The following is a 22,336-nucleotide window of genomic DNA, read 5'->3' as shown; positions in this document are numbered from 1 at the left end:
AGTTGCTACTTTAATACATTGTTTTCAGTCTGTATGTTCATCTTAAATAATGTTAATATAAATCCTTCAGGTAATGAAGTTGTACTTCCAGAAGATAGTTTTGCTTTCTTTTAAATTCATCAGACTGGCCAGGTGCAATTCAAATATGTGTGATACAACTTCCTCAGTTTTTTTCGTGTATAGTATCTTTTGGTGCAGTCTGATGTACTATTCCAAGTTGTTTTAGTTGCAATTTTAAGGAACTCACAGTATTATTTGAGATCAGTGTCAAACAGTTATTAACATTACCAAGTTGATGATCAGTACATGTACTTCCCTGTGCCACAAAAATTCTGACGTCTGACTCCAATTTGATATCTGTGAATCTGTAATAGATCCCTGAAATAAAAGAATACAATTAACAGATATCTATGAACATGATACATTAATAATTCTTATAATAATATGATTTGCATATATCAATAAATACTTGAACGGGATTGGTCAATTTCATTATTCCCCCTTGGTTTACACTTCAATAAATATAAAAAAGAAGATGTGGTATGAATGCCAATGAGACAACTATCCACAAAAGACCAAAATGATACAGACATTAACAACTATAGGTCACTGTACGGCCTTCAACAATGATCAAAGCCTATACTGCATAGTCAGCTATAATAGGCCCCGATAAGACAATGTAAAACAATTCAAACGAGAAAATGATACATTAATAATTCTTATAATAATATGATTTGCATATATCAATAAATACTTGAACAGGATTGGTCAATTTCATTATTCCCCCTTGGTTTACACTCCAATAAATATAAAAAAGAAGATGTGGTATGATTGCCAATGAGACAACTATCCACAAAAGACCAAAATGACACAGACATTAACAACTATAGGTCACTGTACGGCCTTCAACAATGATCAAAGCCCATACCCCATAGTCAGCTATAATAGGCCCTGATAAGACAATGTAAAACAATTCAAACGAGAAAATGATACATTAATAATTCTTATAATAATATGATTTGCATATATCAATAAATACTTGAACAGGATTGGTCAATTTCATTATTCCCCCTTGGTTTACACTCCAATAAATATAAAAAAGAAGATGTGGTATGATTGCCAATGAGACAACTATCCACAAAAGACCAAAATGACACAGACATTAACAACTATAGGTCACTGTACGGCCTTCAACAATGATCAAAGCCCATACCCCATAGTCAGCTATAATAGGCCCTGATAAGACAATGTAAAACAATTCAAACGAGAAAACTAACGGTCTATTTATGTAAAACAAGAGGCTGTCACAACAACAGCAAACCAAATTTATTAACATTTATTTGTATCCTGCCAATATCACAAGGACCATAACTGATGAACGGTGAAAATGAAAATCGTCAATATCAAATTTGACCTCCATTTTTTCATCAGTATCAACATATTAAAATTTGAAAAGTTAGGTTGAATGGTTCATGAGTAAATGCACGGACACAACTGGAAAAGCCATTTTTCAATCTTTCAAGAACCATAACTCCTGAACGGTAAAATTCAAAATCGTCATTATTGAACTTGACCTCCATTTTGTCATCAGTAACAACATATTAAAATTTGAGAAGCTTTGGTTGAACAGTTCATGTGTAAATGCACGGACACAACTGGAAATGCCATTTTTCAGTCTTTCAAGAACCATAACTCCTGAACGGCAAAAGTCAAAATCGTCATTATTGAACTTGACCTCCATTTTGTCATTAGTAACAACATATTAAAATTTGAAAAGCTTTGGTTGAACAGTTCATGGGTAAATGCACGGACACGACTGGAAAAGCCATTTTTCAATCTTTCAAGAACCATAACTCCTGAATGGTAAAAGTCAAAATCGTCATAATTAAACTTGACCTCCATTTTGTCATCAGTAACAACATATTAAAATTTGGGAAGCTTTGGTTGATAAGTTCATGCGTAAATGCACAGACACGACTGGAAAAGCCATTTTTCAATCTTTCAAGAACCATAACTCCTGAACGTTAAAGTCAAAATCATCATTATTGGACTTGACCTTCATTTTGTTGTCTGTAACAACATATTAAAATTTGAAAAGCTTTGGTTGAACGGTTCATGAGTAAATGCACGGACAATATTTAGTTGCTGCCCGGCCGCCCGCCCGACCAGTTGCCCGCTGTACATCCCCAAATCAATAACCGACATTTTTGTCACAAAAATCCGGTTAAAAATGAACGAACAACAAATATGTAACACATAAACAAACGTAAAACCACTGAATTACAGGCTCCTGATTTCATGTTTCTGAAACGACTTTCATAAACTTCAGTGATCTATTCATGCACAATACACATGCATAAAAGGATCCCAGGATTTTCATCAAATTGAGATTGAAAAACAAATAAACATAACAGTAGACTTTTTTCTATTTAATGCACATATAACAGAAAAAAACAAGAATGTGTCCATATATAGTACACGGATGCCCCACTCGCACTATCATTTTACATGTTCACTGGACAGTGAAATTGGGGTCAATACTTTAATTTGGCATTAAAATTGGAAAGATCATATCATAGTTAATATGTGTACTAAGTTTCAAGTTGATTGGACTTCAACTTCATCAAAAACTACCTTGACCAAAAACTTTTCTTTATTCATTTATAGTTACAGAATTAATTTTTTTCCTAGTGTGCCAAATAAAAATAGATATGTGCTTTCAGTTACCCAACAATAAGTCAAATGAATGAATGGTTCATTAAAGTGCAACCTGTATATATACAAAACTAAATATCTAGTACAAAAATTAACTATTTTTTTATATTATATTAAGTAAAGATAAAGTACTAGTAGTAAAAGTAGCAAAAAAAATATCAATTTAAAAACTTGTTTCATGGCACTGAATGAATTAGTCCCTGTTATTTCTTATCTTTACATCAAAATGATACGTATTTTTAACAAAGTTATCTAACAAATAGTCTATTAATGCGTAGTTTTCTCTAGGTATATTTTTTCTGTCTACTGTCCGTCTGTTGTCATTATCGTGAAAATGCGGATTTTTGTCATATCTGGTCCGGTTCCGATCCGTAGTTTACACAAAAATGTGCAATGGCGGCCGTAGAAAAATTTACTAAAATGAGTCCGAGAATAAACATTGTTTGACAAGAGATTGTGAATGAATAAGACGCTTTTAATGCATTAAATGAATTAAACATAAACTTAAGCCAATTAGGATCACTTTTTAAAGAAGTATCAAACTTATTTTAGCTCAAAACCAAAATTCTCGCTCTCGTATTACCGGAAGAGAAAGAAAGTATTTTTTGGAGACTCGAGTTGCACAAATAAACGACCTTTTAAAAAATAAAAAAATCGTTTTAATCTTTGAAATTTCGTAATACAAAACATAGATTTCGAATTGTTTTTGTAATTGAATTTTTCCATGTCGAAATTGGTGAATGCAGACACGTGGCAAGTGTCAGCTTGGGATATTCGCATCCAAACAGTTATCACCCTGAGGGCAATTAACACCTGGCTATTCAATCTCTTAATTGCCTTTAGTGTCCGACTTAAAGGGATTACAATTAAAGGTGATTTAATTTTTATGATTATAATCGATAATAGATGAAAGTTCAAAATTGAGGACAAGTAAAATAGCATCTTCAAAATAATTATAGCGTCGCGGGAATTATTATAGCATCACGGTGAAAAAATATAGCGTCGTGGTACCGCGACGCTAAAACGGCCTGGGGAGAACACTGTCACCCTGCTAAGCCGAACCATTTTCTTTGTAAAAGTTATCTCCCTATTCACTGTTTTTCATCCTTCGTAACAAAAAAAGATATCGACAAAATTCTTTTTACAAATAGTTCGTTACATCCTCAGTAATTTTTGGCTTATTTGGATCGAAGCGATTCGATGAAATTTTTATGGAGTTATCTCCCTTAACAAAATAAATTTGTCGGTATGTTCATTTAACTCATAAACAGTTAACCGTATAACCCTGGAATGTTTTTATTTGAGTCCCCTAGGTCCTAACTTAGAAAATGAGGTCAAGGTCAAAGGTCAAGGTCAAGTTCTCAATTGTGACTTTTGCTTGTTTTTGCATTTTCTCCGACACTTTGAAAGATACATACTTTTTTGCATTTTCTCCGACACTTTGAAAGATACATACTAAAGAACAAGTGCAAAATGTAAGCTTTATTGTAATGAAGATATGCTACATTTAGTCTTATACAATTTAATGGCATCTTATAGAAGTTGTTGCCCCTCAAATGTCTTGATATGAGGTTATTTGATTATGACTTCAACTAAGTTCATTATAAAGGCATTTGACCTTGTACAAAAGATTAGGTGACAAATGACCTTGAAAAATGACTACCGGAAGTGACCTTGAGAAAACCGGAAGTAGCCTTTTTTGAAATTTTTTCATCTCAAAGTACCCAGAATCAATATATTTTGTCATATAGATACATAAACTGATTACTGGAGACTAAACATGACTTCCAACAAACCGGAAGTGGCCAATTATTTCCCCTTCTACATACAATAGTATATAGAAACTATATATTTTTGGAATCAGTGTGAAATAAGCTATCATATGAGACCGGAAGTGACATTTATTTCACCGGAAGTAGCATATTATCTCCCTTTTATCACTCAAAAACATAATTAAACCATTATTTATCTCATCAGTATGAAGAAACTATCTTCTTATCAAAATTTCTTTGGTGTGGAAAGACTTTCAATTGTTCTCTGAACAATGGGTTTTTAATTGTATTTGTTCTGATTATTATTATTTTTTTTTTTTCCGCCACATTCTAAAATTTTTGTTTCACAATATGTCGCTTAGATATTTTGTATATTGTATCGTATAGTTTATACGGCTTTAAATCTCACCCTGCTAAGACGAACAATTTTCTTTGTAAGAGTTATCTCCCTATTCACTGTTTATCATTTGTGTGCATCTCCTTCGTAACAAAAAAAGATATCTACAAAATTCTTTTTCTTAATTGTTCGTTACATCCTTAGGAATATTTGGCTAATTTGGATCAAAGCAATTTGATGAAATTTTATAGGAGTTATCTACCTTTACAAAATAAATTTGTCGGAATGTATTTTTAACTTATAAACCATTACCCGGTAACCGTACGGAATGTTTTTATATATATGAGTCCCCTAGGTACTAACTTAGAAATTGAGGTCAAGGTCAAAGGTCAAGGTCAAGTTCTCATTTGTGACTTTTGCTTGTTTTTGCATTTTCTCTGTCACTTTGAAAGATACATATAAAAGAACAAGTGCAAAATGTCTGCTTTATTGTAATGAAGATATGCTACATTTAGACTTATACAATTGAATGGCATCTTATAGGAGTTGGTGCCCCTGAAATGTCTTGATATGACGTTATTTCATTATAACTTCAACTAAGTTCATTATAAAGGCATTTGACCTTGTACAAAAGGTTAAATGACAAAAGACCTTGAAAAATGACTACCGGAAGTGACCTTGGGAAAACCGGAAGTAGGTTTTTTTGCAATTTTTACATATAAAAGTACTCAGAATCCATATATTTCGTCATATAGATACATAAACTGATTACTGACGACTAAAAATGACTTCCAACAAACCGGAGTGGCTAATTATCTCCCATTCTACATACAATAGTACAAATGTATATAGAAACTATATATTTTTGGAATCAGTGTGAAAAAAGCTCTCATATGAGACCGGAAGTGACATTCATTTCACCGGAAGTAGCATATTATCTCCCTTATATCTCTCAAAAATATAATTAAACCATTATTAATTGCATCAGTATGAAGAAACTATCTTCTTATCAAAATTTCTTTGTTGTGGAAAGACTTTCAATTGTTTTAATTTTCTTTGGTTTTTCTTCTGACATCAGACTCAGACTTCTCTTGAACTGAATTTTAATGTGTGTATTGTTATGCGTTTACTTTTCTATATTGGCTAGAGGTATAGGGGGTGGGTTGAGAAAATTAAAATAATACAAGACTAACAAAAGCCAGAGGCTCCTGACTTGGGACAGGCGCAAAAACGCCTGCATTTTTGCACCTGTCCCAAGTCAGGAGCCTCTGGCCTTTGTTAGTCTTGTATTATTTTAATTTTAGTTTCTTGTGTACAATTTGGAAATTAGTATGGCGTTCATTATCACTGCACTAGTATATATTTGTTTAGGGGCACTCTGAACGACGCCTCCGGGTGCGGGAATTTCTCGCTACATTGAAGACCTGTTGGTGACCTTCTGCTGTTGTTTTTACTTGTTGTGGTCTCTTTGACACATATCCCATTTCCATTCTCAATTTTATTTAAAAATGTATAACTGTATAAAATTAAGATTCATACACAATTCCGGGAAATTTCATGAATGATTTGGTGAATTTACGTCATGGCAATTTAGGCAAAACACAATGTCATACGATAGAAAACTTTCAAAGGGAAGATTATTTCGTTACTTGTACACTTCAAATTCAGTTTATATCTAGTTAAAATGAAGTTTTTGAGGTAAGTGCTATTTCTTTTTAAATCCTGTTGCATTTATCGGACATTTATGGTTTTTAGAAAGTAAAGATGGTGGCATACTCCTTAGTTACAATATTCCATTGTGCTTTTGGTGGTAAATATAGTAGTCATCAATTAAATGATGTTAATTAATAATCGCTTATGATTGCCTGAAGAATTATAAGGATTAAACACATTTTTTCTAGAGGTTATTGATGTGTAAACTGGGTCTCTTACTCACAAACAGGGTTTACGCTGGCAGTTGCCATTTTCGTATTTTGAAAAAATAATAATTGTGGTGAATAAATTCCATCATTTGCAAAAGAATTTAATCTTGTTTATTTGGTTTGTTTTGAGTTTCTCAGACTTTACCTGATCAGACAATACTCTGAATTGACCTTAAGCTTGTTAAAATTTTGACAAAAAATCAATAATCAGGTGATTGCATTTAAGATGGTACCTAACACAACAGGGAGATAACTCTGTAAAGTCATCTAAATGTTTTAATTACGTTGTGTTGTAAAAGGAATATTTAGCTTCTCAATGATCAAAATTGGTGTTTGTCAAACTGCTATATAACCAGTGTAATTCTTCTGACAAAACAGTTGGTTCAAAATTTTTGAAATTTTTATATTTTTGTTAAAGGGTCAAAGTACATACTTGACAAAATTTTATGAAAATTAAACGAGCCAAATTAATTTTAGTGAAAGTGTTGGGTACCACCTTTTAAAATAGCTATAAGCAACAAAGAACTAATCGATGAAGGTGTTAATTGTATTGTTTGACAAAATGATATGATTAAATGACATATATGTCACATGTCACATAAAGGATTTTACCACTTTGCGTCGCACGTGTTTAAAGCCAACTTTTGGCTCTGATATAGATAATTGATTTGAAATGGTCTTTTTTCATTAAAGTCGTTTTGGCGATGCATGTGTTTCAAGGATAGTTTTTACGTCTCAACTTTTTCATATTTTTACGTCAACTTTTTCATATCATTGGTTTGGAATAGAAAACTGTCCGGATGAAGGAATATATTCAACAGGTTGAGATCAACAACTCAAATGCATGTTAGACCTTCAATGTATTTTTTTTTTACTACAAATGTAATGAGGGATCCATTTAAAGTGATACAAAATTTGTTTTGTTTTAAAAAAAATAAGAAACCTTTCCTAAAGAGCTTTACATCTATCTGCAATTATAAGGTCAGACATGTCCAGGAATTTATTTTCTTCCTGAACTTGTATCTCTTCTTTAAAAGTGAAAGTAAGTGGACCCCTCTTTAAGGTAAGTTGTTCCAAATATAATGGATCCCCCCTTCCCTATAAGCTAAAAAAGCAAAGAGCTTATTTTAAACCAGATGCTCTGCATGGCGCAGCTTTATATGACCGCAGAGGTTGAACCCTGAACGGTTGGGGCAAGTATGGACACAACATTCAAGCTGGATTCAGCTCTAAATTTGGATTGTGATTAAATAGTTGACACAGCATAGGTTTCTGACACAGAATGAATGTGGTCTAATAAACTTAAAATTTGTTTTTTGCCTTTGAGCAATTCACTATGCTGTTGAATATAAATCCTCTCAAAAATATGTTTGAAGAAATTTTCTTTTTATTCATGAAATCTGAAATGAGAAAAATTTACCCCCCCCCCCCCTTCCCCCCCAATTTTTTTTTCACATCTCCCTTTCCCTTATTCCAAAACTGATCTCAATCCAAATTTCTAATGGAGTTTGCAACAATAACTACTCATTTAAATACATCATAAAATATTAAAATGTAAAAAAAGTGCTTGTTATCACTGAATGGTAAAGATTGTTTTAATTTATCAGTTGGTAGTAAAAGTGAATATACATTGTATATTGTATAAAACAATGATTTAAGTTGATTCAACTACTATTCTGGACAAAGAAAGATAACTCCAATTGAAAATTTCTTGCTATTGCGCAATATTGTGCAATTAGATATTTCTTGCTATTGCGCAATACTGTGCAATTGAAAATACTTGCTATTGCACAATACTGTGCAATTGAAGATTTCTTGCTATTGCTGAATACTGTACGTGCAATTGAAAATTTCTTGCTATTGCACAATACTTAATATAATAATTTTGGATCCTGATTTGGACCAACTAGAAAACTGGGCCCATAATAAATCAAAGCACCAAAGGGTGCTATAGGCAGTTAATAAAAAAACCCAAAGGCAAACTTGGTAAAGGTCAGATGAATAGTGTCAATTATTTATCTCAGGCATTGTTCTCAGCTATTTCTAAAGTATCAAATAATGCTTGTACAGTAATGTTTATGTTATGCAATCGTACTACTTTCAAAAGTTATTTCCAATTTATATTTATAAAGATTCAATGTTTGAGATTATACACATACAGCTGTCCTATGTTAGGGGAGAGTTTTGTGCCAGTTAAGATGTTTAAGCCACCACATTCTGTATGCACCTGTCCATAGTGAGGACCCACTAATGCAGGGCTTTCCCATGAAATTGAAGTAGAACTTAAGGCTCAATTAAAATTATAGGCGGCTGTAACATGCGTTCAGCGAAGCCAGACGCGGCCCACCAAGCTATAAGCTTGGTGCCTTACGGCAGGGGGTCTGGGGCCCCTCAAGGCCACCAGAAGCTCTGGCATAAATAGAGCATGAAATCCTGCATTCTCGCAATCTCCTGGCACCTAATTTCATCTTTCAACTGACCATTTTTTATGTATGAAATTTAAGAAAGAAATAAAAATCTCAAAGAAATTTCATTTTTTTTATGTTATAGTTTTTTATTTTTATTACCTTATGCTTAAAATTCATTTACTTTTAAAGGAGTTTTATTTATATAATAATCCGGTTTGTTATAAATCTTGATCGATTTATTTTGCATAACTACGTGAATTTGTAAACAAATGACCCCCCTCTTCTCTCTAGAGACTGTTACGCGTATTTAAATCATACAATTATTTCTCAAGCATTGACAGAAAATTGATATATCCTCTGATTTTTTATTTTTTTTTGTAAACTGTTCAATAAGTCTGATACATAAATCATTTGGAAATGTTATTTATTTGAGGTCGAGTCGACAATATTCTACTTTCGTTTTTGACCTTGATTCTCTGAACACCACGTGGACTTTGAAAAATGAACTTCAAAAGATACTGTTTTCCCGATTCTGAACAATCTACTACACTTTCTTTAATTTGACTGATATTATTCCATAACATAAGATTGTCATCCTATCTGATTGTCTTCACGTTTTAAAAGCCAAAAAAAAAGCCAACGAGTTAATGGCCATCGGAACGTCTCTATTGTTATCGTTTAATGACTACCGGAACGTCTCTCTTGTTATCTTTGAAAAGAAACGATGCATTCTGACTTTAAATAGACAACCAATCAGTGACCTGAATTCATGTGAACTATATTTAGCCCACGGAAAACACTGACTTTTCACCCTTGTTTATCGTGACCGCGACTTTGCGACAATACGTCTCTCGGCTGCCTGTAAACATTTGAAAAAAAATATTTTTTATCTTTTTGAATTATATTTTTGTCAGTGAAGTAGCCGGCACTTGAAGCCACCGAAAGCCCTAATCATCAGAATCCTCTCAATTTAAAAGGTACGTAAATTTCGTCTTCTATGTAATTTGAAATTGCCGCCAACTTATTACTAGACTACAGTACTGACGTATGTAATACGTATCGATGACAAACAATATTCCTACGACTTTTGCCATTTGGGAAATGTAAACGACTCATCTTTATAGATTTTCGGCGACCAAATATTTCATACAATTGTTCTTTGGCATCTTAGCCAACAGCACAGGGGATAATAAACTATAGAAGGATTTCTATCGAGCACTACTTCCTATGTGCATCTTCAAAACTTTTGGGAAAATCGACGACCATTTAACGTTTTTATGATAATATTTTTTATATTCCAGAATAAAAAGTATGACAAAAGTGTCCAATTAGTTATAAATAACATGATAGCCAGCCAGATAATAAAAGTGGCACATATTTCATCATTTATTGGGTAGAACATAAATCTAGGGTGCTCGCATAAAGCAGCTTAACTGCTTAAAAATCTAAGTACATGTTTAGATTCAGCATATCAAAGAAGCCCAAGAATTCAATTTTTGTTAAAATCAAACAAAGTTTAATTTTGGACCCTGATTTGGACCAACTTGAAAACAGGGCCAATAATCAAAAATCTAAGTACATTTTTAGATTCAGCATATCAAGGTGTAATACCACCATTGATTTTCCCCTATTAGTCTTTGTTAAATTTGCACTTTTCAAAAAAATGTGCAGAATTTATCTTTGTTTCAAATAAAGAAATACTTGGCATGAGTAAAGTTTTATCCTGTCCAGTACTATAGAAAAAAATTCACATAACATTTAATTACATATAAGAAAATAACCATCATTGGAAGTTAATCAATCAAATGCCTCCCCTTATTTTATCTGTGTACAAGGTTTAGTCACCATGTAACCTCAAGTTTACAAAATTTTCTATAGAAATCCAAAATAAAAAATAATGGTGTTTTGAAATACCCAAGACATATGTTTATGACACAGAAATGTTTTTACTGTAATAAAATGTAGGATTAATTACCTACAACTGTCAAATTCAAGGGAATATTTTTTTAGACCTACTTTCGTATACAACCGGATGTGACGTACCATGATTTGGTGGTATTACACCTAGAACCAGGGTTGTCTTCAAGGCCCGGGGGCCGGGGATTTCCCCCGGCAACTTCCCCTTGTGGACCCGGCTACTCTAGCGGCAAGTATGACCTGACTGTTTGAAAAAAAACATACAGAGATCAATATTTCTCCGTTACAAGTTTTTGTTCCGTGATTTTAATTGTGAACAAGAGATACATCGAGTAATCCAAGTAAATCCGAGTGTTTAGGCCATTTTTACAGGTTAAAGCTTTCCTACGACGCTGCGAGTTTTTAAAGCGCTCGGATGATTTTGTCACTTCCGTTCCAAAATTTGACCGATCTTTTCACTATGCAGCGACGGATTTTCTTTGGATTTAATAAGTAATTTATTTGTTTATCAGGTGTTTTAAGTATTTAAATTCAGAAATGAGGATGGTCAACGATTATTTTAACATACGTTGGACAAGCTACATAAGTTTTCAACCAAATGTATCACACAAAAAGAAGATCGATGTCTACAACCAGTGACAGTGTCACCTGTCGGGTGTTTCAGTGCTTCAATCAGAACATTGGTATTCAAAACAAATACTAAATATAGCTGAAGGCCAACATCTTTTAAGATAGGATAAATGACAACATTTTCTGTAAATGTTGTTTGCCCAAGTATCCTATCTTTCTCTCTCTCAACAAGTCCAAAGCCTGCCTTGAAATGAAGACTCAATAAATAGGACTATAGATAAACGCTAAAGGGGATCAATCACCCCATAGTTTTGTGCCCCCAGTTAATTGACCCTGTCTGATCAGTTTGTCCTGCAACTTTATATCCAGAGGTATGAAAATTTACACAATATATATGCAAGTAAATCAAGGTTACAGAATAAAGGGATTTTAATTTCTGCCAAACCTTGTTGAAATTAGAAAAAGTTGGACATTCATTTTCACACAAAAAGGGGATAGTTTAATCATGTCACACTTGGGTCGATGTATTACTAAAGTAAATAAAATTTAACCATGATATTGCTATTCTCAAACATCTTCAAATATATAGCTGTAAGTTGAAAGTCTGGATAATCAAATAAATGTGATCAAATTTACAGAAAAGTTGACCCATGTTACAAATTTTAATAAACAATTTACATAATCATCAGTAAAAAATGATGTTTTGCGAGGAGTGAATGGGGGTCCAGGAGACCCCCAAAGTGCAGGATTTTGCACCATTTTTTCAAAATTTTCTGGGGCCCTTAAGCGGGCCCCATACCCCCGGCCGTAGCACGACAAGCAAGCTCGTCGCCGCGAACGGCTTCGCCGTCCGCATTACATCCCCTCCTACTTTTTATAATTAACCTGCTACTTCAAATCTTAGAGACAACCCTGTAGAACCCCAAGGATTCAATTTTTGTTAAAATCAAACTAAGTTTAATTTTTGACCCTTTGGACCTTAATGTAGACCAATTTGAACACGGGACCAAAAATTAAGAATCTACATACACAGTAACATTTTTTGTAGATTCGGCATATCAAAGAACCCCAATTATTCAATTTTTGATGAAATCAAACAAAGTTTAATTTTGGACCCTTTGGACCCCTTATTCCTGAACTGTTGGGACCAAAACTCAATCCCAACCTTCCTTTCATGGTCATAAACCTTGTGTTTAAATTTCATAAATTTCTATTAACTTATACTAAAGTTATGGTACGAAAACCAAGAAAATGCTTATTTGGGCCCCTTTTTGGCCCCTAATTCCTAAACTGTTGGGATCACAACTCCCAAAATCAATCCCAACCTTCCTTTTGTGTTGATAAACCGTGTGTTTAAGTTTCAATGATTTCTATTTACTTATACTAAAGTTATTGTGCAAAAACCAAGAATAATGCTTATTTGGGCCCCTTTTTTTTACCCTAATTCCTTACAGTTGGAACCAAAACACCCAAAATCAATTCCAACCTTCCTTTTGTGGTCATAAACTTTGTGTCAAAATATCATTGATTTCTATTCACTTAAACTAAAGTTATAGTGCGAAAACCTAGAAAATGCTTATTTGGGCCCTTTTTGGCCCCTAATTCCTAAACTGATGGGACCAAAACTTTCAAAATCAATCCCACCTTCCTTTTATGGTCATAAACCTTGTGTTTGAATTTCAAAGATTTCTATTTACTTAAACTAAAGTTTTAGTGCGAAAACCAAAAGTATTCGGACGACGACAACGACGCTGACCCCAACGTGATACCAATAAACGACCAAAAAATTTTCAATTTTTGCCATCGTATAAAAAGTAGTGTTTAGTGTTTCTTCATTACAATTTACAATGTTAACTAAAAGATGAGTTTGAGAATAATCATAGACAACAATAGGGCAAACTCATTTTGGTTGGGGGAGGGGGGGAAGATAGAAAGAAGGGAAATTTCAAACAAACAGTATATTTATGATACTTGGCGAATAAAATAATAAAGTGGCGAAAAATATATTGTTCTGGCGAAAGAGGTGGCAAAATTAATGATTGACCCAGGGGAAACCCTGCTCACAAACTTGACATATATATACAAATTAATCTGAATATTTAGTTTGTGAGTTGATCGCCCCGGTTTACACAGCCATTACAGCAATAACCTCTAGAAAAATGTGTTTAATCCTATAATGTTCATGATGTTTGCAAGTATTGAAGGTATATAAAACTCTATGTTTTAAATTTCTCAAATAAACCAATATTAAGGTATTATCTTAGGCTACATGAACATGCTAATTGTCATCATATTCATGATATTGGATGGCTGTGAGACTTACTGTATCTATCCTAAATTTCTAATCAACAATAATTTTATAAAAATTTAAATTATATAAAATTATATTAAAATTGGATTGTGATTAAATATTTGACACATCAAAAGTTCCTGACTTAAAGAATTTGATCAAAGAACTTAATATATGACATGTATGACATTACATTACCTTCTGTATTACCCAATATTCTAAATCTAAATACACATGGTTAGATTCAGCATATCAGAAACCCCAAGAATTAAATTTTTGATAAAATCAAACAAAGCTTAATTTGAACATAAATTTGGACCAATTTGATACAAAGGCTCAAAATCAAAATCTAAATATAGCCAATATGATTAATTTTTATTGAAATCGAACGAAATTTAATTGGTCTCTGAAATTTAAGAAAATTTGAAAACTGGACACAAACACTAAAATATGGATACAAATTTCATTTTTTCTTCTTATTAAAATCAAACAAAGTTTAATTTTGGACCCTTTGGATCTAAATGTGAACTAATCTAAAGGCAATTATTATTAATTTCTTTGTCGTCATTGCTTGTGGAGAGTTGTCTCATTGGCAATCATACCACATCTTCTTTTTTTTTATAATATTGGACTTTTTGGACTTTAATATGGATTAATTTAAATTGGTTCAAAAATAAAAAATCTTAATGCAGTTAGTATAAGCATATCGTAGTACCAGAATAATTAGTTTGTGGTGTAATCACACAGATTAATTTGGGATCCTTTGGACCTCAACATGCTCAATGTGGACCAATTTAAAAGTAAGGCCAAATTTTCAAAATTCAAATACATGACAGGAATCCAAATGGTCACCTCATGTACATTAGTTTTCAAAGAGGATCATCTATGGACCATTTCACAAGTGTTGTCCTGATTGGCTCAGAAATTCAGAGGATAAAGTTTTAAAGATTTTTTTTATCATGAATTACTTGTACTTCAATATATATGTACTTCTTATTGGCTATTCAGTTTGAGAGGAGAAGATTGAAAGATGTAATTTGAAGAACAGCAGATGTAAAAATGCCAGCTGCTACTCATCCAACAAGAGCTCACAAAGCAGTTAAAGTTATTATCCATCATTGTCCTTAATTACCTTATCACTGGTTTGAGATGCATAAACATATTTTCTTTTCCTAGTATTGTAATGACTCTCTGGATCAAATTGATTTTCCTGCAAAAATTATGAAATTTTAACAAGAAGGCATGCAATGTCATATTACAAATACCAATTATCCCCCTTGTAGTTCCAATTTTCTGCTTACAGGCAGTACATGTACATTGTGTAGGTGTTTGATAGATCTGAAAAGTGCTCAAATATTACAAGTTATCACTGTGAAGCTCATACATAAAATAGTCAGTATAAGAAGTAGTTTCAGAGAAACATGTGACTGAAATTGAGTCACTGAATTTTTTAGGACCAACTGGCCAAGGACAAATGGAGTGACACAATATAGCTCCTACTTTTAGAGTTAACACAGTTCTATTTACAGATCATTACATAAAAAAAAAATTTAAAAATCATTTGAAGTCCTTTTCATGCTTTTCGGGCAGATCATTACATATTATTTTTTTTTCAATTTCATTTTAAGTCCTTTTCGGCCAAGTTTTCATTTATGCCAATCAAGGTTACTTTTTTTTTTAATTTTTGATCATTTCCAGATCATTGACAAATTAAAACATGAATATTTAATCAAAGCATGCAAAGTATTAACAAGAATGTGTCCATAGTACACGGATGCCCCACTCGCATTATCATTTTCTATGTTCAGTATACCATGAAATTGGGGTCAAAACTCTAATTTGGCAATTAAATTAGAAAGATCATATCATAGGGAACATGTGTACTAAGTTTGAAGTTGATTGGACTTCAACTTCATCAAAAACTACCTTGACCAAAAACTTTAACCTGAACGAACAGACAGACAGACGGAAGGACGGACGGTCGGAAGGACAGACGCACAGACCAGAAAACATTATGCCCCTCTACTATCGTAGGTAGTAGACCATAAAAATGTAAGAACTTTACATTTTTGATATATTAGATTTTTTTCATGACTTACATGTACTGGACTAGACAATCATAATGAACTACAAGTACATGTATAAAGTATACATTACATGTACATGTTTATAGCTACATGAACTAAGAACATTTTTTTTAAAAGTTTTGTTTGTACATGTACATACATCAATTAATGGCTCCGGTGGTACTTGTACAATGTAGCTGAGCTGGTAAATTCTCTTCCTCAGTCATACATGTAGCATTCTTTTGACTGCATCTCTTGTATATGTTGTAGCAGACTATACATAATCCTGTGCAAATTGAAGAAAAAAATCATATGTCATAAGCTGTCCATGTTATGTAAACATTTAAAAATCATAATAAACAATGATAAACTGCAGCTAATATTTTCCACCTGAAGTAGAAATTAAAAAAAAATATATCTATCATGTTCAGTTCATCAAAAAATGTTTTACCCATGTGCATATATACTACATACATGAACATGTATGTCTATGTGTATACATGTATATTGTCATGATTGTGTTCAATACTATAAAATTGTGATAGGAGTAAATCGGTAAAAAGATTGTGAACAGCTGGATTCATATTTATGATTAAAACAACATTAATAATAGTTTTTTTTTCACTATTATATTATGAAGAAATAGCTACATTTGTAGTACAATTATTTATGGATCTCAGAAAGGCTGATCCTGAAGTCCCTTTCTTACAAGTGCAGTGTTATCCCCAGAAGATAGCATCCCATTTGGCGTAAAAAAAAATTAACTGTGTCATTTGTCGCGTCTCAGCGATGCTCTATTTCCATTGATTTCCTTTATGTTATACATGTATATGTTTATATTGTTCAATTCATTACTGAGAATACAATTAGACTAATCACTAATACCATGAATACAGTTGTTTCAGTTTGTTTTATTTATTCATTTATAGTTACAGAATTATTTTTTGCCTCTTGTGCCAAATAAAAATATATATATGTGGTTTCAGTTACTATAAGTCATGAACATGATGAAAGTAAAATGAATGAATGATTTATCATAGTGCAACTTGTATATATATACAATGATAAACATATAAATATCTAGTACAAAAAAGAAACATTTTTTTTTTTATATCAAAAGAGTAAAGAAAGTGTTATAAATAGCAAAAAAATCTCAATTTAAAAACTTTTTTCTTCATCATGTCTATGAAATTCATTGTTTCAAGGTACCCAATTGGGCCAATGATTTAGTTCCAGTTGTTTCTAATCTTTACATCAAAATGATATATATATTTTTGACAAAGTTTTCAGAAAAATAGTCTTTTTATGCGTAGTTCTCTATCGTGAAAATGCGGATTTTTGTCATATCTGGTCCGGTTCCGAACCGTAGTGTGCAATGGCAGCCAAATTTTTTTTTAACAAAAATGAGTCCAACAATAAACAAGAGATTGGGAATGAATGACGCTTTTAATGGATTAAATGGATTAAACGTAAACTAAAGCCAATTATGATCACTTTATGAAGAAGCATAAAATGTATTAAGCTCAAAATCAAATTGTTCGCTCTCAATAGAAAAGTAGTACCGGAAGAGACAGAAAGTATATTTTGGAAAGTTGTAAAAATAAACCAACAAACCTTTTTTTAAGAGAAAAATGGTTTCAATCTAAGATTTTCGTAATACAAAACGTAGATTTCAATAAATGCGACGAAAATATTCATGGGACTGACGGAAGGACAGACAGAGGTAAAACAGTATACCCCCCCTTTTTTAAAGCGGGGGTATAATAAGGAATGGGTTGTCCAGAAATTTTTCAGTATTTACGCAAGAAGAGTTAATTAAGGAAGAGGTTGTCTAGAGATATTCACTTAATTTTATTCACATTTTTTGGGGGTTGATGTAAATATTTTTTTCTCTCATATAAACTAAATGTGTATTTTTAATTATGTATAAGAGGTAATGGATATTTTTTATACATTTTTTAACCAGTTGAACATTTTGCAGGATTGTTGGTTTAAAGGGAAACTTCGCAAAAAAATCAAAAATTGATATTATGTCCATTCTGTATAAAAATGCTCAAATTTATAGATATTAAAGTTTTATTCCGCTAGATAAGAGATCACCATTGATTTTAAATTTTGAGTATCAATTGTCTGCATTTCGCTATTTTGTCAACTTCTCCGATAAAAAAATCATGATATGTCTATAAACCACAAAGATTTGAAGAAAGTAGAAATCTATTTACATATTTTTTCCAAGGGTTTATTTGGAAAAATGTAATATATACTCGTTGTCAATAGTAAAGGACAGATTGGAACATACCAGATATTGATTTAAAAAATGTACGCACTTGTTGTCGATTCGTTTATACGCCTGGATAGAAAGTTACGGAACTATAGCGTAATTTAAAATATATACATGTATACATTGAACATAAGAAAGGAACATACATTTTGTGTAAATTTGGGTAAAAGTTTTGTAAATAGACTAGTCAACGTATGCCAACGGTATGTAATCAACGAATTCCATAGACTTTTGTATACCAAAAGAAGAAGAAGAAGAAGAGAACCAATTTGATTTAAATACAGGTCGATATATAACTTGCTTTGGTTCATCAAAGTTATGAACATAGTAAAATCACAGATTTATATATCAAATAGATTGTTCTCGAATAAAGGAAGAAATTCGTCATCATCACAATTGTTCCGACATTCATGTAATATATATATGCAACTGGAGGTACACTGATAATCCCCAAGGGATGTGAATATTTTCTAGGAAAACTATTAAGTATTACGTACAGTTTCAAATCAATTTCGGGATTTATTTTCTTTCTTGATATTCAATGACAGCAACTTAAAGAATAAACTGCTTGTCCGCTTTAGGGGTATTCTTGCCAGTTGAACAGACTTATAATTACATTCAAAAATAGGGAAAGATGACATTAAATTCGTTGTCTGTTGTTTTTAAGTAAAAGTTAATTGAATCATCAAAGTTAATATCCTTTGGTCTTGAATGTATGTTAACTAATTAATGTGTTTTTATAGGCTAGCTCAAATCCTCATCCAAATAATATAATCTATATGTAATAATCCCTTCCTTCCACACAGAGATTTAATGCCAAGCAGTAGACATATAGGTACTAATTAAGTAATTAAATGAACAATAGATAACAATAATTAATCATAAATGTGAAAAGATGTGAAAACAAAAGTATTCGTACATATTATATTCCGCTTCGGTAGAGTTATCTTCAGATAGTTTCAGATATTAATTAATACATGGCTTTCAAAAGTCTAACTCGTACATTTTTTTGCCTAATTAAGACAATCAAAATGCTTTGGTTAAGCTATTTCTAATTTCTAAGTTCCCCTTTTTTATGAGACATAAATCAAGGACAAGCGGTGTATATCATTTCATTCTGACACATGAATTAGGTTTCCACGGCGATCTATTTTTATTCGTCACCAACTTGAGTATGTACTTTAAATGTGTGTATTAAATGCTCCCTTGTTTTATAATCCACTGATCCGAAAAGACAGTCACACCTGGCAAGGTGTGCCCTAGAGGCGTGGTTAAATACTGAAGTGCAAATAACAATTTACCTTTCAACAAGCCATCTACGAGTATTGCCACAGAACCGTGAATACACACACAGTCATAGCAGAGGTAGTAAAAGGTCAATCAATAAGAGTACACCAACATATTGTCTTAACAGATTATTGTACGTTAATTTATTCACTTAATTAGTCCGAAAATGCATTAATTAAAAATAAATTTATAACTTTTTGTGTTGTCTACAAAAATAATTCAAATATATACGTTTTACATAGAAAATTTATCTCATGAATGTGTACAATTGCACGTCTGTGTGTTTTATCTTCTTATTATCAGATGGTTATTAGATAAAGCATAAGTCATTGGTGAGCTTACAATTACGTTAAAATATGATTAAAAGCCAAGACTTTTAATGATTGTATTTTAAATCCCAGCATGCAAAAACCAGGCGAAAACGTCACGACCTACAGGAAGTAGTTAATATTTTTTCATTAATTATTGCAGGGCTTCGTTGTTTCTTATGAAGTTTTTGAAGTAACTATGTTATTAATTACCTGAAAAGAAAAATTATCAAAACGTCAGTCATAGAATGTTGGGAAAACTTTAGATAATAAACTTTTGCATTCTAGCTGCTTGATGCGTTTTAATGCATGCTAAAATCTAGTCCAAATAATTATGACGTCTGGCAAGGCTATTTTATTTTTTTTCTGGGACGACTTCCTAAAATTAGGTGTCAAAGTTCCCCCCAAAATTTGCTCTCAAACTCCAGATGTAAAAAATGGCTTCGGCGTTATGACGTCGTAGGAAGGCGTCCCAGAAAAAAATTAAAATAGCCTTGCCAGACGTCATAATTATTTGGACTAGCTAAAATCCAACCCCCATAATAGATCATGAATTTATACATTTTTAGAATTATTTATATTTATTTTATCAAATATTATAGGATGCCGAATTGACTTTAAATAGGTGCTGATTTGACTAGTTCCGATTTGACAAGGTGCCGATTTGACCAGGTGCCGATTTGACTTGAAGTTGTACCCATTATAAATTGCCTTCCGACAGAATTTCGGCTGTAAAATCTCGTCTCTGTCCACATTTCAGTCCTAACCTTTTGAAATGTGATGTAACACCCCCCTGGCAATCAAACAACTTTACTAAATGTGTGCCATGAAGATGTAAACATAAGACATAAATTCAATGTTACAGCATCCATGTTGTATACAGCGCCATCTATAAATAGTTCTAAAGGGAGATAAGGTAAACTTCTTCTTCTTCCAAATTTTCACATCCTTTGTAGGACAACCACACCGTTACGGCGTGTAGAACAAAACCCACCACCATGAATGTAGGAATATAATATGTACACTATATATTGAATAATGATATCCTCCACTAATATATACAGGATCACTTTCTAGTTGCACAGAACGGGCAGATTTAATACTGCTGTTCCTCAATCCCAATCTTAACCAGCGCATACCAAATTTAAAGCACAGAGAACTTGAGAAAATACGTCGAGGAAAACGCACCAGAGAGGAAAACTGCACATTGGGACAATTCGTGCCAACAGGCCATAAGATTGAGGATTGAGGACGTATAGAAGAGGGACGAAAGATACCAAAGGGACAGTCAAACTCATAAATCTAAAACAAACTGACAACGCCATGGCTAAAAATGAAAAATACTAACAGACAAACAAGAGTATACATGACACAACATAGAAAACTAAAGAAAAAACAACACGAACCCCACCAAAAACTAGGGGTGATCTCAGGTGCTCCGGAAGGGTAAGCAGATCCTGCTCCACATTTGGCACCCGTCGTGTTGCGTATGAGATAACAAATCCAGTAAATAGTCTAATTCTGTAGGTCACATAGCTTGTAGCATGCATTCTTAGTTGCGTTAAAAATTGTTAGGCTAGTTACCGGACATATATACAGGGGGGATTACAGTGGCGGATCCAGAACTTTTCATAAGGGGGCCCGTTGACTGACCTAAGGGGGGCTCCAGTCATGCGTCAGTGATTCCTTATATAAGCAACCAATTTTTCCCACACAAAAGGCGGGCGGGCCCCCAGGCCCCCCTGGATCCGCCTATGGGTTATATATGTTTACGTAGTAAAATAGTAAAAGATAAATGTTGTAAAATAAATTACTTCACTAACATTCACACGGGTAAAAAGAATAACAAGCTTGCAGCATTTGAATCTAAAAATAGTTCGCTTTTCACAATATAGACTAAGGATCTAAAAGCTAAAACACTTTGTCTTCTTTTCATCAGAGACTCTGTTTTCATTAACTAAAATCGAATAAAACGTTCATAGTGTCTACATACTTAATCCACGCATAGAATTTGTCGTTTTACATCATAACATCTAATAAAAAGGTTTTTAAGATTTCATCGTATCTAAATATTAGCACTTTGTGTGACGTTTACGATCTAGGCACGCACTGTATATGTAAAGCCAATTGTCATGTTTTTATTTACTTAGATCTAAAACTTAAAAACTTGTCTTCGTCTCAACTCGGCCGATTCCGTACCCTCATCTAGGAAGGAGCTAGAGTATCGGATTCTACCGAGGATTGTCGAATGCAAACCACCCTTCAGCTAATCAGAAAATGTTTCACGACTATTTTTCTGACTTACAGTGTTGTTTTTTTTTTTGTTTTTTTTTATAACCTTCTTCAGTTCAAATAATGATAACCTAGAATTTATTGTCGTTCTTTGCAAATCAAAGAACTGTGTTTTGTTTTTTTACAATTTTGGTATGGATACATACAGGATCATAACGGAGGGGGAATAGG

At 32.7% G+C, this 22,336-nt stretch overlaps 1 long non-coding RNA gene across 3 annotated transcripts; it reads right to left on the bottom strand.

The window, feature by feature from the left end:
- Nucleotides 1–91: 91 nt before the first annotated feature.
- On the bottom strand, nucleotides 92–20,743 carry LOC143059887 (uncharacterized). Of its 3 annotated transcripts, none has more exons than XR_012973657.1 (4): nucleotides 20,641–20,743; nucleotides 16,158–16,283; nucleotides 15,064–15,141; nucleotides 92–378 (listed from the first exon to the last, which is right to left on the bottom strand). It is a non-coding gene; the product is annotated as an uncharacterized LOC143059887 (long non-coding RNA). The 3 variants fall into 3 exon arrangements; XR_012973655.1 differs by having other exon boundaries at nucleotides 20,571–20,679; XR_012973656.1 differs by having other exon boundaries at nucleotides 19,580–20,677.
- Between the last annotated feature and the right edge of the window lie 1,593 nt (nucleotides 20,744–22,336).

This window comes from Mytilus galloprovincialis, unplaced genomic scaffold (genome assembly GCF_965363235.1).
Source record: "Mytilus galloprovincialis unplaced genomic scaffold, xbMytGall1.hap1.1 HAP1_SCAFFOLD_38, whole genome shotgun sequence".
Lineage (NCBI taxonomy): Eukaryota > Metazoa > Mollusca > Bivalvia > Mytilida > Mytilidae > Mytilus > Mytilus galloprovincialis.
The sequence above is the reverse complement of the archived record's forward strand: the minus strand, read 5'-3'. Positions and strand labels throughout refer to the sequence as shown.